This window comes from Canis lupus, chromosome 19 (assembly GCF_048164855.1).
Source record: "Canis lupus baileyi chromosome 19, mCanLup2.hap1, whole genome shotgun sequence".
NCBI lineage: Eukaryota > Metazoa > Chordata > Mammalia > Carnivora > Canidae > Canis > Canis lupus.
Genome location: NC_132856.1, coordinates 21,027,256 through 21,043,916, shown reverse-complemented (window position 1 = coordinate 21,043,916; position 16,661 = coordinate 21,027,256). Strand labels below are relative to the sequence as shown.

The window sequence follows — 16,661 nt, the reverse complement described above, 5'->3', positions numbered from 1 at the left end:
GAATTCCAAAAAGACGATCACGTGTCAAATAACCATGGAGACGCGGTTACAAAAGGAACACTTATTCCTTGCTCCCTTGTTTAGACAGAGCAATCTAGAAGCTGCTGAGCGCGGAGGGAGGAGGCAGCGCTGCCTGCGGCTGCACGCACCTGCTGCTGGGCGGCTCCAGGGTGGTCAGGGCCGCAGCCAGGGCTGGTCCAGCCGCTGTCAGTCCCGGGGATTAGCGCGCTCCTGGGGGAGTTGGGCTGACCGCAGCGCTGGACCAATTAGAGTCTCCAGACTTGCCTTGTTAGTAGTTTCTTCTAATGGTTCAGCAGCAGTTTTGATATGAATCCAGGAGAGAACTCATCTGAGGTATTATTATTGTTATTATTATTACTACTACTACTATTATTATATTTCATCCGGTTCCAAGGCTGGTTATTTACATGTTGAGCCTTGGGATACCAACCTAAGGGCAGTTCCAAGCCTGGTCCCTTGAAGTGACTGCATTATTAGATTTGTGGCGTATAATGGCTTTCCTTTAGACACCTTACATAAATCAAGGTGCCAGTAAATCAACAATGAAGTGATCTTATTATTGCTTTTAAAAAATATATGCACAGAAATAGTCTCATAACAGATGCTCTGCTGCTCTGCCCCTGTTCCTTGGCATTCCTGTGCCTTTGCCTTCCTGCCCAGGCCTTTCCAAGCCTTCGGGAGGTGGGCAGGCCCAAGTCAGAATTAGCACTCCCAGTATCAGCCAGTGAGGGACTCATGTTGGTGGAGAAAAGCCCCCCAAGTGGGATACCTCTCATGGGTGTTTGATAGTGCTCCCTACAGGTCCCAAAAAGGCCTGAGTCCTAGCTGTCCACAGAGCTAACCTATTTATCAGCTGCTCTTCCTGGCTCATCTCATTTCCTCCTTGCTTGATCAGTGCTCCCTGGCATTACCTCCCACCATACAGTGACCAGTTCGTTCATCCTAGGAACCCCCCAAGTCCCAGATAAACCAGGCACAAAGTAGGATACATTACCTTCCCAAAAAACAAAAAAACAAAAAACCCATTTGTACTCAAATCCTAGTCCCAGGGTTGGTTTCCATAGTACCTCAACTCAAGGCAATTCATACTGACAGAAGAGTCTGGAATGAGATGTGCCTCTTATCTGGGTATTCTTTGTGAATAGAGCCCCCTGGAGTTGGGCAGTACTGAGTTCCTTAGATATTTAGGGGTAGGAATATATGAGAATGGGTTTTTCACCAAACTTGTACTGGATATATCGTTTGTTTACTTTTTAAAAAGCACATAATAAAAACTTGGGCTTTTAAGAACAATTAGCAAATATTTGTTTTCTAATTTTTAAGGAATCATTTTCATTTAAATTTTTTAAAAGGAAGGAAAGAAGCCAGATTTTTTTTTTGATTTTTATTTATTTATGATAGTCACACAGAGAGAGAGAGAGAGGCAGAGACACAGGCAGAGGGAGATGCAGGCTCCATGCACCAGGAGCCTGACATGGGATTCAATCCCGGGTCTCCAGGATCACGCCCTGGGCCAAAGGCAGGCGCTAAACCGCTGCGCCACCCAGGGATCCCAGAAGCCAGATTTTTGAAAGTGTTTTGTTATGATTTTAGGGCAGTGCTTTTCACAGTTTTTAAGCCTCCAAATCTTTTTGTGATGCAAACCTACATGGCTCCTCCAGTGATAGACAGAAACCAGGGAGCTGCCTTAACTAAAACTGGGTTCTGGGGCTGGAGCCCCATCTATTTAGCTGTTCCCTCCAGCACCCCAACCTCCTCCCCACATCAGGTGACCACTAAGCACTTCCTAAGAACCCTGAGGCTTTTGCGGGACCCCTTTGTGAAAACCACTGTGGTAGGGGATTATTTACTGGCATGAAACAATATCACTAACTTTTTTACTTTAAAACCTGTTATAATATGAGGGGCACCTGGGTGGCTCAGTTGGCTAAGCACCAGACTCTTGGTCACCACTCAGGTAGTGATCTCAAGGGTTGTGAGATCAAGTCCCTCGTCAGGTTCCACACTCAGCAGAGAACCTGCTTGAAGACTCTCTCCCTTTTCCCCTCCCCTCAGTTGCTCTCTTTCTCTCTTCTTCTAAAATAAATAAATAAATAAATAAATAAATAAATAAATAAATCTTTAAAAAAAAAACAAAACATGAGAAAGGCAGGTCAAAAATCAGCACACAAATGCTATCTCAAGTTTGTGGGGGAGAAAATAACACTGTATTCATATACCTTGAGAAAAGGCTAGAAGGAAATACAGCAAAGACATTCATGATGGTTATCCCCAGGATCTTTTCACACTCTATTCTGTGCCAAAGCTGTATTACCTCCATTTCCTACAATGAGTAGGAATTATTTTTTAGGCAAATGAAGACACAACACATGATTTTAAGGAGGGGAGGAGAGCAGGAAATATTAGTCTAAAATCTCATCCAAACAATAGCAGCATCGACTAGATTTTCATCATTCTTAGTCCCTGATCTGAAGAGAAGGGCATTACTCAGGTTTAGAGGGTTTAGCCACTGAAGACTGCGTAATGCAAGTTATAGCCTGTCAATTTCAAGCTCAGCAAGGTCTTTGAAGTTTCTGATAATGATAGATGAGCACTGCCTATAAAATAAGCAAAACAAGGGGTAACTCTCCTGCCCCCATTGCAATGGAGTGGCTCAGGCTATGCAGTAGGCAGTGCCTCCCACAAATGTGGGTGCAGTCAAGTCAGACATATGACTAAGGAGCCTTTTTCAAACCCGAGGCTATAGTAGAGAATTTGTGGGTGTGTATTTCCCCCACTTGGCTGCCCATCAGAGTCACCTGGGGAGCTTCACAAGGTCGAGTTTCTGCGGGGGCACCTGGGTGACTCAGTTAGCTAAGCGTCTGCCCTTGGCTCAGGTCATGATTGTGGGGTCCTAGGATGAGCCCTATGTCCAGTTCCCTCCTGGGGAGACTTCCCTGGGAAGTCTGCTTCTCTCTTCTCTCTCTGCCCCTCCTCCCTGCACTTTCTCTCTCTCAAATAAATAAATAAAATCTTTTTTAAAAATTGGGTCCCGGGATCCCTGGGTGGCGCAGCGGTTTGGCGCCTGCCTTTGGCCCAGGGCGCGATCCTAGAGACCCAGGATCGAATCCCACGTCGAGCTCCCGGTTCATGGAGCCTGCTTCTCCCTCTGCCTGTGTCTCTGCCTCTCTCTCTCTCTCTCTCTCTCTGTGTGTGTGACTATCATAAATAAATAAATAAATTTTAAAAAATAAAAAATAAAAAATAAAAATTGGGTCCCCTGCATGCCTGGGTGGTTCAGTGGGTTAAGCATTCGACTCCTGATTTCTACTCAGGTCATGATCTCAGGGTTATGAGACTGAGCCTCGCAGTGGGCTCTGCTACTAGATGTGGAGCCTGTTGGGGATTCTCTGTCTTCCTCTCCCTCTGTCCCTCCCCCTCCTCAAGAAAATCAGGTTCCTGGCCCTACCCACTGATTCCCTGACACCTCCTGAATGGCACTTAGGACCTGCATTTTTAACAGACACTCCAGAGGATTCTCATGAGACACCTCCATGAAGTTCATCATCACAGCTAGGTTTTAAGTTCTAGGTAAGAAATGTATATGCCTGTTGGCTGGTGTAACCTAGACACTGTGTGCACAACCCCCGGTGCTCTAACTATCCAGGGAGGCAACTATTTATTGGAAGCTCACTCTGTGCCTCATTTTGCTAAGTGGTTTCAAGTCCATTCACCTTAATTACTACTCAAAGTATGCTTCTATTCATTTTGTCAATAATGAAACAGATTCAGCAAGGTTAAGAAACTTGTCTAAAATCACTTGGAAAGAAAAAGAAGCAGCATTGGAATCCTGGTCTAAGGCTCAAACGCTAGCTCATCTCAATTAGCTAAACCATTTCTGGAAAGTTCCATGGCTTTTTTCCTTCCTTTTCCTGGGAGAAAAATGGTACCAGAATTCTCCACTCACCTTCTTCACTTCCTATCATCTAACTGCTCCTCCATTCTACACGTGCTTGTGTGTGTATATGCGTGTGTGTGCCCACCCGTGCACACACACATGCACATACCCTCTTTTAAGTTTTACCTGCATCTAAAACAGTACCAGAATTCTACCCCCAGGACATTCTATACAGAGGTTTATTCTCACAATTTTCTGACTTCTTGTTATAACATGTCTTTCCTAAGCTATAGGAAACCAGTTATTCCTTGATTCCACTGTAATTCTCTTACTTATTTGAAAGCAATCACTGCAAACCATCCTAAGCAATTTGGCTATTCGAGTTACAAGTTATTTGATGGTGGTGTCCACATGCTCCACTAGTCAGAAGTCCACGGAGGCTACAGGTTTGCTCCTCTGATCTCCTCACCAGATGATGTGATACAAACAGAGCCCATCTCAGCCTGAATTCCACCAAAAAGTAAATAGTGATTAGCAAGCAGACACATACACAGCCCTTCGACCCGTTCTGTGAGCCTGGGGACATCTCAGGGAGCTGTCCTTTTAGACACTTCAACAGCCTCTCACATGAAAAGTTCATTTGAGGCAGATGTGACAGTACTGTCAGTGCAGTATTTAGCTAACCTACTCAGGCAGGTGATAAAATCAACCTTTTAACAACCAGGCACTGGACTGGTTGGACGTCCGAGCACAGTGCCTTTCCAAGAGAGCAAGCAACTGGTCTTGCTAGATTCATTTGCAAAGTTCAGGCAAAGCAAATACACCATAAACCTTTCTAGCCATCTACTTTTCCTGAATGTCATTATTTTCATCAATGAAAAACCATGTTAGAAATCCATTATGCTAATTAACACACCCATGGGTGCTAGGCTAAGACAGATAATTGGAGCACTTATGGTAACTTCCTCTGGACTGTGGGACTGTGATCTTTCAAATGTTAGCTAACTGCTCCTACAATATCAATGAAAGCTAACACACACATGCACACACGCATTCTTGCACGCGCATGCAAGCACACGCAACATCTTATCTATGCTTTAGCTTTAGAAATAAATTCTAGACAACATATCAGCATAATAGCCACCACTGAATAAGCACTAACTGTATTCCAGGTACTGTGCTAAAGGTTTGAACAGAAAGAAAACTGATCTCATTTAATTGTCACTGAAACTGAGGCCCCAAGAAACCCAACTAGAAAGGATGAGCTGGACTCATACTCTGGCTGACTTGACAGCTATGAATCTTAACCCCTCCAGGAGACTGGCTGCCTGTAAGTTCCTCTAGGCCTCCTGGGAATTCCTCAGTCATCATCAACAATATTTTTTCATTCTTGGCTCAAAACTTTGAACAATAAATAAAATCCCAATCCCTGGGAAATAGTGCACAGCATGACTTCTGAGCATAATTGGTTTTGAAGCAGGCTTGGGAACTCCTCCGGGGTGATAACTGTGTTCTACCCAGAAACGTATAGGGGAGCTGTCAGAGCCAGCTGTCAGGCCAGGGTGGCCAGAGTTTGAGTCCTGCCCTCCTTTACCTGTTAGGCCTCAGCATAGAAGTCTCCCCTTCTGCCACCCTTGGCTTGGTGTCTGAATTTGAACACATCAAGTTGCCCCAAGGGGTGAGGCACTGAAGCTGAGGAGGAGGGGAGTCAGTCACAGCCCAGGAACACCCTCCCTCCCAATGGCTACAATAAACCTGGGCGTTGCCAGGGCAGAGAGGAAAGACAACACACTGGGGCGGGGTGGTGAAGCACCATCAACGGCTGGATACTTTACGAAAAGAGAGTCAAAAGAATTTGCTGATGGATCAACATAGGGTCTCCAAGAAGAGAGAAGTCAAGGCAGACCTTAAGATTTGGGGCCTGAGCCAAGAAGAAGCCAGTTGCCCTCAACCAGATGGGGAGGGTTATGAAGAGCAGGTCTGAGGGGGAACAGCCAGCCTTGTGAAGTTTGAGAAGCCTATTAAGTATCCCCCATGTATTGGTTTCCTATTGTTTTGTAACAAATTAGCACAAATTGACCAGCTTGAAGCAACACCATCACCAGACAGTTCTGTAGGTCTCGGTCCAGGAGCACCTCAGCTGGGTTTGCTGCTCAGGCTAAAACGTTGAAGTCGAAGTGCCCATTGGACCATGTTCTTGTCGGAGGCTCCAAGGAAGAATCCACCTGCAAGTTCATGTTCGTCATTGGGAGAATTCAACTCCTTCCTGTTGTAGGCCTGAAGTCCCTGGTTCTCTGCTGGCTGTGAGCCGATGGCCACTCTTACCTTCTAGAAGCTGCCTGCATCCCTTGCTACTGGGGTCCCTCCATCTCCAAGCCAGAAAGGGTGGGTCAAACCTTCCAGCTTTGAGCCTCTCATGTGCTCTCCTGCCACCAGCCAGAGAAAACTTTGCCTTTAAAGGGCCCTTGTGATTGAATGGGACCACCAGGATTACCTCCTTTTTAACTGTATCATGTAACTCGGTCTAATTGTGGTGGTGTCATCCATTACATTCTCAGTCCTAGGGATCCTGTGGGGAGTGCACACCGGGGTGGGAGGTGTGGGCAGAAAATCATGGGGGCTTTCCTGGAATCCTCTCTGCTACCCAAATGGAAATGAGGAGGAGACAGTCTCTTTCAGAAACTTCCAAGGCTGCAGGATGGAGCAGGGGGGTAGGGGGACGAGCCCATCTGGATCTCTTTAGCCGCTGGAACTTAAAGCAGTCAGGAAAGAGGGCCTGGCCCTTTGAAGGGCCCCATAAAGCTGCGTCTCTGAGCCCCACCATGGGCCTGCCCTGCCAATCCTCCTGCCTGGGCCCCGGGGCATCTTGGCTGCGGTATCCCTGTGTCTGGCAGGTGAGTCAACATTTGGCTTCTCTCCTGGGCTTTCTTGGAAAGGGCTACGTTCCAGGTTGGCAGCTGTGCTGGCTGGGAAGGAGGAAAGAGAAAAGCCAAGTTCTGGGGGCCCTGCTGCCAGGCAGGACACCTGGGCCTTCTCCCCCTCAGCCACTGAGAATAAAGGGAAGAAATTTCACTATCACTCCAGGGAAGCCAGAGTGACAACAAAGCAAGGTGGTAAAACTCTCAGGCAGTGGAATCAGATCAGTGACCTAGCCTCTCAATTTCACCATCTGTAAAATGGGGATAATCATTAGTAGCTACCACCTAGGGGTTTGTGACAATTAAACAGCATGTTTTCTGTAAATCATTTACCACAGTGGCTGGCACATAGCAAGTACCGACCAAAGCCTACGCAATGAATGCTGTTAACGGAAGGGTAAAGGACTGGCAAGGACTGGCGAGAGAGGCTGCTCAACCAGAAGAGATAAAAGGAGGAAGGGATCAGATAAAGAGGTCAAGGGGACAGCTAACCCCCTTGATAAGAAACTTAATATTGAAATGCAAGTTAGTTATGTCTATAAAGACCTATGAATTTACCAAGGACAAGTGCTAAATCCCAAGGCATGATGGATTTTGATTGATTGATGGATTACTGATGCCATGCAGTAAATCTGGATATGGTGTTTCCAAGGCTCCTGGATAGCCAGATAGGGCTTCTTTTTCCTGTAGAAATTCAGGAAGGAAGAGAGGGACAAGCAATGGGCAGACTACCACGTTGTATGTTGCACACCACATTTGGTTGCAAGTAACAGAAATCCACCCAAGCTTAGTGGGGTGGGTTAACATTCGAGTCATTAACTGCAGTTCACTCAGCCCTTCTGTATACAACAGATTTATCCCTGCTGCATCCCGAGGACTGCATTCCCTACCTCCACTTCCCAATCCAACTCAGCCACACTTGAGCTGCTTATTCCATCAGGAAACACAGCAAAGGCCTCTTTTACTCAGGGCAGCACAGTGGGGAAATGAAGATCACAGCCTCTACCAGCATTGCTCCAAAGACCTGAGAGTTCCTTGAGTCGACATCGAGGCATTTCCCTTATCTGACAAAGACCACCAAACCCTATTGATCATCCACTTTGCAAGGATGTGTCCCAGGGACAACACCCTTTCTCCAACCAATGGCCAGGACAAAAGCTTCTCAGGACAGAGGGGCCATGGGGACCTTTAGATCTACTGAAAGCAGGCAGTGGCATAAAAACAGGTCTCCACCTCTGACCAAGGTGGACAAGCTAGGACCAGTTTGGAATCCCCCGAGTGGGAACTTGGAGAACATGCTCATTCTAAGGCTGCAACAGGTAATCCCACGGACAGACACCCAACAACAGGAAATTAAGGAAGCCAGGCCCTGCCGCTGCTTGGGTGTCAGCTCATTTCCCCTTTCCCTTTACAGCCTTGCATACTCTCGTTCCCCTTTCTTAAGAAAGTGAACATGGCATGAGAGTCCCTCAACCTCCTTCTCCGTGTTCTTTTTTTTATTTTAAAGATTTTATTTATTTATTCACGAGAGACACAGAGAGAGAGAGAGAGAGAAAGGAAGAGACACAGGCAGAAGGAGAAGCAGGCTCCATGCAGGGAGCCTGACGTGGGACTTGATCGCGGGTCTCCAGGATCACGCCCTGGGCCGAAGGCAGGTGCTAAACCACTGAGCCACCCAGGCTGCCCAGCCTCTCTGTGTTCTTAGTCCAAATACTGACCATTATCTAACTGGAGGGGTATGTCTCTCAGTTCAGATTTTTAAAAGGCAGAAGTTGGTTGGAGCCTATGGATTGATACCAGTTCAGTTTACCTGGGATCCAGTTAGTGGTGAGGGGTGGGGTGTGAGAGTCACATGGTATAGGCATGGTTGCTTAGACTCACCTCTTTCTTCCAGTGGGGTTGTGAGTGACTAGATACTCAGAGGAGAGGCAGGGCATGGCAGCTACCCTGAATGTATCCACCACAAACCACTCCCAACCTAATTCAGATTTCACAAGTCCCCTCTTATACATCATCACAGAGTTCTTAGAAATCTAGAAATAGAAATCTAATCTATTCCAGAACATTCTCAGATGGACCTGGAGGGAACGAATGCATCTTTGTAACCTCCCCTTCTTCCAGAATCAGACTTTCGATATTATTTGGAAACTAGATATACAGAAATCCCATTCTGCAAAAACAAAATCTTTTGTAGTTAATTAAGTGATTATCTTCTACTTTTCTTTTCACCAAGTCTGTTTTCATAGGTAGGCTTGCTTACTGTGGGGTACACCCATATGACTATTTCTCTGGCAATAGGGTGTCAGGGAAGAAGCCAATTAATTACAGGAGAGTTAATGGCCTTGTCCAGGTTAATAGTGAAGCCAAGTGCCACTTGCTGAACCTTCAACTCTTCATTAACTCAAATCCCAGTTGTAACTTTCTGCTGGGGCCTGGCGTTCTGAGTTTCCTTAATCCACCAGATAGAAGCAGAGCAGCAGCAGAGGCTGTAAATACTCTGTCAGGGCATGAGGAATAACAACAATAAGGCATTCATATTAGGAGAGGAGATTCATTCATCATGGTTTGTTTACCCTCTCAACAACCCAGTAGATTTGCTGTTGCTGTCTCTGGGGAAGCAGCTGGTGTAAGGAAATCAGATTGCAGTGAAAAGAATGTGAGCTTTGCAGTCATATGGGCCTTATTTCAAAACCTGGCCAAGGCCCTTTACTTCTTAGATGGGACAAATCTGTACGGCAGCTCTGATTGGTCAGTGCCCATGCTCTAACCCTAGTGAGAGAGCCTGAATGTCAACCTGCTTCTTTGGTCCTCAGTTTTTCTTCTGCAAAGTGAGGAAATAATAATAATACTGTTTTCATAGGATAATTGTGAAGATTACCTGAGATCCCATATGTGAAAGCCCCTTGTATCTGGTAGGTGCTTATTATGTTTGCTTCTTTCACATTATAACGGACTTTTCCCAGGTTGGGCTAATCTTCTCTTAAGGTTTCAGAGGGTTTCTTCTAAGGTTTCATGACTGACCAATGCAAAACAAAGAGAGCTAATGAGGAAAGCCAGACTTTCCTCATTCCTGTGGGGAAAAAAATCTCCCCCGGTTAGATCCTGCCTCAATGTGGCTTGAAGTTCAATCTCTTTTCCAGATCCTCCCCTCAATGTGGCAGAGGCTTCTCACTGTTCCCTAATATCAGCCCTCCTCTAATTCTATAATTATACAATCCTCACAAACACACCAACTGTACACTGAACAGATGGCCAATGAGAGAGACTACATTTCTGAGCATCCCTTAAAGATGACCATGTGGTGAAGTTCTCACCAATGGGATGTGAGAAGAAGTGAACTGTGCACTTACTGAGACTGACTGGGCTTCTCTTTTCTCTTCCCTACTAGCTAGAATGTGAATAAGGTGCTGGTTAGCTGGCCCTGACCACATAGATGAAGACAATGAACTGAGCAACAAGATAGAAGGAACCTGGGTCTCTGGACAACTTCATGCAACCCAGCTGTCCTGGACCATCCACCTACTTCTCATGTTGCATGAGAAAGAAACACACTTCTGTCTGGTTACAAATTCTCTACTGGAGGAGTCTCTTACTACATCAATTTGCTCTACTCCCTAACTAATACAACCACTTTACCTTCTCCGAATTCATCTTTACAACTTGCCTTGAGCAAAAACCATCTGGAGCCAAGATCTGATCTACCTTTAGGATAGATAGATCAGATTTCATAATCTGGCCACTTGTAAACCAGATCCAGCCCACAGGCATGCTTTGATTTATTCCTACGGTGGATTTTTAAAATTTTAGATTTGTTGTCAACATTTTGAGAATTGAGAAGTTTCACCTAAAAATCGAAATGTTCAGCTTTTCTTGAGAAATCAGAAGGTCTGGCAACCTTGGGCCACATTCTTGCTTGGAAACATTCGGCTGCTAGCCTGCTTCAGTTCATCATGGTCCATGCCTGTCACACACATTGTTGTACCCTTGGGTCTCGCTGATTTGGGGCCCAATGACCTGACTTCTAAGTCCCAGAACTTATGTCTCTTTGCCTGAGAGCTTTCTCTGGTCCTCTGAAAACTGCCTAGCCAGAGGGGCTAGAGAGTGAAAGCACTACTACCTCCAAAAGACCCCAAACAACAACTGATAGGAGTTGATGTATAAATATCCCAGTTTCCCATTTTTAGATGGGATACCTGGAGGGCACCTTTCCCAGAGGTTGCGTCCCAGCTGTCCAGAGCGGGAACTCACTCCATAATGCCCCTTTTATTGACTGGCTGCCTTCCCTTCTCTGTCCTGGTTCCCAGTTCCCTCCCAACATGTCCCAGAGTCATCTTCCAAATAAACTACCTGCTCTCAAATCCTACTCTCAGAACCTGCTTCTGGGGCAGCCTAAGTCACCAGCCCCTTTAGTCTTCCATGTGAAAGTAAGCCTTTATCACCATGTACTGTCATTTTTCTTCTGCTGAAGAAATATTTTTCTGTATTTGATTTTTATTAAAAGTGAAAAGAAAAGAGAAAAATCATTCTGGAAGACAATGTGTTTCAGAAAAAAATAGGGGAGAGTCTGTCTTTGTGGGAGTAAAGGATATTCCTGCATGTTTAACATGCAAATATTGGCCTGCTTAGTTCACTGACATTATCTCCCTGACCCTCAGCCGTTCATGTTTGTGATCCCTGGTTTACAGCATGAGAACTCTTGTTAAAAATTCAGGAGTTATTAGCCCCTGGCTTTGAATGAGGCTCTGAGATTAGCTAAGCAGCCACAGGGGAGCATACTGAGGGAAGAGGCAGGGAGACACGTAAGTTGCAAGCGCCAAACTTTGGAGGAAGGGCCAAAGGCACTGGGACCAGGCAGGAGGGCTCACCATGGCATCAGGGTAGGGAGCCTGAGGAGAGCTGAAGCATTTTCCTGATCCTGTGAAAATCCCTTCCCCCCACAGGGTCCCAGGGGCTCTGCATCCACATCTTCCACCAGATCTTAGCTCTCGTTATTCCAACACAACTTCTGGCTCTGGCTCTCCTGACTTGGAAGGAATTCCTGGAAGGTGGAAACCATTCTGCTCTTTATCCCCAGTGCCCGACAGTAGGGCTTGCCATACTGTGGGTACCTAATAAAGGTTTGTCTTAAATTTCTGTGCACCAGCTTGACCCTCGAGTGAGCAATCAGAATTGCTATGTAAGCTAGGGGGCGCTGTGATTCAATGTTCATTTCTTAGTTGGGGAGCTGAAAAGGTTTTTTTGGCTCCACTGCAGTGATAGTGAACTAGCTGGCCCCACACTAAAGCCAAGAACATGGGCGTTTGGGGAAACTAGCTATCTCTTACCTCATTTACACTCTCCAGGTTTAAGAATGTGGGTTCTGGGGTCAGACTGTCCAGGTTCAAATCCCAGTTCCCCCACTTATTAGCTGTGTTACTTTGGGCAAGTCACTGAACCTCTCTGTGCCTCCTTAATAAATGAGAATTAAATGAGCTAATGCATGCAGAGCGCTTTGCACTGTGCCTGCACAGAGAAGACTTAAAAATATGTTAGCTATTATTGGCTCTGATTGGGGACAACAGGATCCTGGTTAAAAAGAAAGCCAGAGTAGAATATTATCTAGAAGGATATGTTAGTTCTGGCATTCAAAGCCTCAAAGCTAGACATTAGGCACAAAGAATATATTCCAGACCAGAGCTTCTGAGCTTTCCTGTGGCATCCATTGAAGTGATGGTCCCTTTCAGAATAGTTAAACGTACAAAATAAAATACATCAGATTACAGAGAAAAACAGTTATATGGCTATCAAAATATTAAACAAATGTGCGATATAATACTGGTACTCCTTTATTCACACATTTAAAAAAAAAAAAAAAAAACAAGATCCAGCAGCAGGTCTAAGTACTACTGTCATTTTTAAATAGAGATGAGCATCAAATGTCATTTTCTAATATTTGTGACACCTATAATGTGATATGAAAATATCTCTGACTTCAATGTATGGCAAAGTCATCGGCACTGTTAATATAATCTTGAACAGAAAGAAATGCCAACTTTCATTTCTAGATTAGCAAACATTAAAAATAAATAAATAATAAGGCTTTTTCCCTGCCCAAGGTAAGAACCTCTTTCCTAGGGAGAGCCAGAAAGAGCCCAGGAGGGCATCTGGGCATATTAAAAGATGCCCAACTTGGCCATCATTCCTTCCTTCCTTCCTTCCTTCCTTCCTTCCTTCTCTCTACTTTGTACAAACGGACATAGGGAATCTAAGCAGGACTGTGATTTCTGGAAGGGGGAGTGTGTCTCCTTCATGAAGTCAAGGGAGCAATGCTCCAGGAGAGTAGCTTATAGAGATAGAGTGTGCTTGCAAGGGGAGCTGGGGGCCTCATTTCCTGGTTGGACTGCCATGAACAAAAGGAATTTCAGATCTATTCAAGAAGGGTAGGGAAAGAACTGGAGACAGGGAGGTGGAGAAAGGGTAAAGTCAACCCTCCCACCACCAAGGGGGACGAAGGGGGAATCTCCTTTGGCGAAGAGGACCCCATAGGCTTGAGTCTTAACCAGGAAGGCAGCCCCCAGGCAGGACCCCAGAAGGGTCCTCTGGGGGCAGAGGCTGAAGGGGAAGTAGGAGGATGTCAAGCAAGGGTGGTTCTCCAATGTTGGAAAACTGTGCATTGAGGAGAAGCCCCCCACATCCCACTCTGCCCACATACACCCAGACACACTTCAGAAAAGTCACAAATGGAGTCATGTGGAGTTCACCGGGCCTGCAGAAGAACCAGTGTTTCCTGAGAGAGGACTCCTGCAGTTTTGCTTGAGTGAAAACAAACCTGTTTCTTTCCTCCAGCACTTTCCCCTGTCCCAGGACACAGGGCTGCCACAAACTCCAGGGAACAGTCTTCACCGTGTCTTCTGTGCGAAGGCTGTCCCGGGGCTGAGCCACAGGGTCAGGGATGCTCTCGGGAGCTGCCTGACCAGAGAGGAGGGGTGGAGAAGGGGGAGGAGGAGGAGGGATCCTTGGGACAGACCAGGCTCTCTCTTCAAACCCTTCAGGCTGAGTCAAACCTGTGCAGGGCAGGGGGGCAGAGATGAGACTAGAAATTTAAACTGGACCTTTCTGTATCCAAATTGAGCAGAGACATTTGGGATCCATCCAGGGCGTCATTAAGGGACATGGAAGGAGTCAGATGGGTTGGAGCAAGATGATCAAATTCATGTTTGCGCTTCATCATCTTTGGACTTGTCAGTACACGGAGTCCCGTGCCTTTCATTAATTTTGCAGTTTAGACACCACCCAAAGGCAGTCAGGGGCCCTGGAAGTCACGGGGAGAAAGATTCCTTCGTCTCACTTGAAAACATCAACATCCGCCTCTTGATAAATGGATCTCCAGAGACAGAAACGCACCATAGAACTCCCTGGCTGAATGTCCCTTTCTTACAGGGGACCCAGCCTTCCCTCTGGGAGGGACCCCCCCCCCCGGCTGGAGCCTGTCCTGAGGGCAGCAAAACACCTTAATAATCAGAGACTTCAAAAGAAGATAAAGAAATGAAGAAGTCCACACCCCAAGTGACAATCTCCACTCCGGGGCGTCTGGAACATGTCACTGGCTGTAGCAAACTTCTGTGGCTCTGATGGAACGTTCCACAGCTATTACTGAAGCTCTAGCACTATAACCACGCTTTTCTCCAAAGCCAGGAGAGCCTACTTGTTGCACAGGCATAGACAGAAGCTCAAATTTTCCAATGCGGGGACAGGAGTGGCAGTCAGTGTCCCCTCCCTCCCGTGGGACAATGCAGGGGGTACATTCCGTGTCCACGGTTCCCTGCACATTACCCAGTGGATCACCAAAAAATAAGGCATATTCTCAGGTCCTCTCCCTTCCCCCTCACTCCCCCTCTTTCCTGCTTCCTGGATCACTTCCCAAATAAACTAGTGCACCCATCTCAGGGCCAGCTTTTGGTGGGACCCCCCAATTAAGACGGTAATCCTCCCTCTAGCTGAAAAAAAAAATCAGGCTCCCTTCAAGGGTGCCCCACACACCTGCATGGCTTCGGGGCTAAGAAAATGAAAGTCATGGGAAGAAAGCCAAGGAGTGGGGGTGGAGAAGAATCATGGCAAGTGAGGAAAATCATTTAGAAATTATAAAATTAAGTAGCTTTAAAAAGAGCAGAAACCTGGTTGGGAAATCACTGGAAGAGCACAAATTGAAAAATGCGCTCAAGACAGTTGAGAATCTGTCAACTGACAAGAGAGAGCTTTGGGAAGAAAGCGAACCAGAGCGGGGTGTCAGGCAGACAGATTGGCCCAATTAAGGACGGAGAAGCTAGGGAGGTGGAGTGAGTTATGGCGTGGCCTGTGGGGGGTCGAGGAAAGCTATTCCCAGCAGGATAGATGGGCCCAGAGAGGAGGCCCGGAGAGAGTCTCTGGGGTGTCTGCTCTGCCCCCATTGTCAGGAGACTGTGCATGAGTGGGGACAAGATGCTGTGTCTCTATGGCCTTTGAGGCTGGACCACTGATTGCTTCTGATTCTCTGGAATAAAAGGGGACAGGGCGGGTGCTCTGTGGGAAGCCCATCTTGGGGACTCAGTCATTCAACAAGTGTTCGTGGAGTGTGCTGTGCGCTCGGTGCTGTACACAGGACCCCAGCAGGCTACGGATGATGCTCCTGCCCCAACAGCACTGCAGTCCTTTGTCCTCACAAAGCGAGCATTAAATATATCAGCTAACATCCGCGACGCGGTGGGGAGCTAGTCTAGATGCTTTGGATCCTCATTTCATCTTTACAGCAACCTCTGAAGTAGGAATTACATGATCATTATTTCAGAGATGAGGAAACAGAGACGCAAATGGGCCGAGGTGACAATGCCGGGAAGGAGTGGAGCCAGGATCCAGACCCAGAGTCTAGCTCTCAGGTCTGCACCCTGTCCCACTACAGTTTCGTCTCGCTTATATTAAAGGATCTGACTAATTCCGCAGGCAGGACCAGCTACACAATGTGCGGGACCCAACGCAAGGACTGGCTGGTGGTGGGGAAGTGGATCTCCCCTTCCCATGGCGCTCCAACCCACAGCAGATGAGTGACCCCAAGGAATTCCAACCTTCTTGGTACCTGGGTCAGAAGTAGGTGACAGACCCCCACCAAGCTGCCTGCTAAACGTGCCATGGTGCTGCCAGCCCAGCACTGGGATAGCTGCTGCCTTGCCCTGCCCTGTGACACCATGGGACAGGCACTGACTCCAGCCCCTGGCCCCTGTGGGGGAGGAGGGGGGCAGAGGGTGGCAACAGAGTGGGGACTCCCGGGCAGCCCGGGTGGTTCAGCGGTTTAGCCTTCAGCCCAGGGAGTGATCCTGGAGACCCAGGATCAAGTCCCAGGTTGGGCTCCCTGCATGGAGCCTGCTTCTCTCTCTGCCTACGTCTCTGCTTCTCTCTCTGTGTCTCTCATGAATAAATAAGTCAAATGTTTAAAAAAAAAAAAAAAAAAGAGTGGGGCCTCCCTCCTATGCCCTCACCAATGCAAACCAGTCGCTGTTCTGAGCTCTGGGATCTGGGTATCCTGGTGACATGGTCTCTGGGCAGGGCAGAGGGGAGCCAGGGGAGGGAAGCTGGCAGGTGAGAGCTCACCCTAAGGAGGCAGGAGAGGTGCACACTTGTGAGCTGAGATGCCAAGCCCCTGGCACAGGCTCTATTGTCCCATCAAGTTTCACTTACAAAACATCTCTTCAGGGGCACCTGGGTGGCTCTGTTGGTTACGCATCTGCCTTCAGCTCAGGTCATGATCCTAGGATCCTGGGATCGAATCCTGCATTGGGCTCCCTGCTCAGTGTGGAGCCTGCCTTTCCCTCTGCTGCTCCTCCACTCTGATTCAT

General features: G+C 47.1%; 1 long non-coding RNA gene across 1 annotated transcript; it reads left to right on the top strand.

Moving 5' to 3' along the window:
• The first annotated feature begins 86 nt into the window (after nucleotides 1–86).
• On the top strand, nucleotides 87–11,728 carry LOC140609972 (uncharacterized). The gene is made up of 3 exons (XR_012011745.1): nucleotides 87–354; nucleotides 9,677–9,728; nucleotides 10,205–11,728. It is a non-coding gene; the product is annotated as an uncharacterized lncRNA (long non-coding RNA).
• Nucleotides 11,729–16,661: the final 4,933 nt, after the last annotated feature.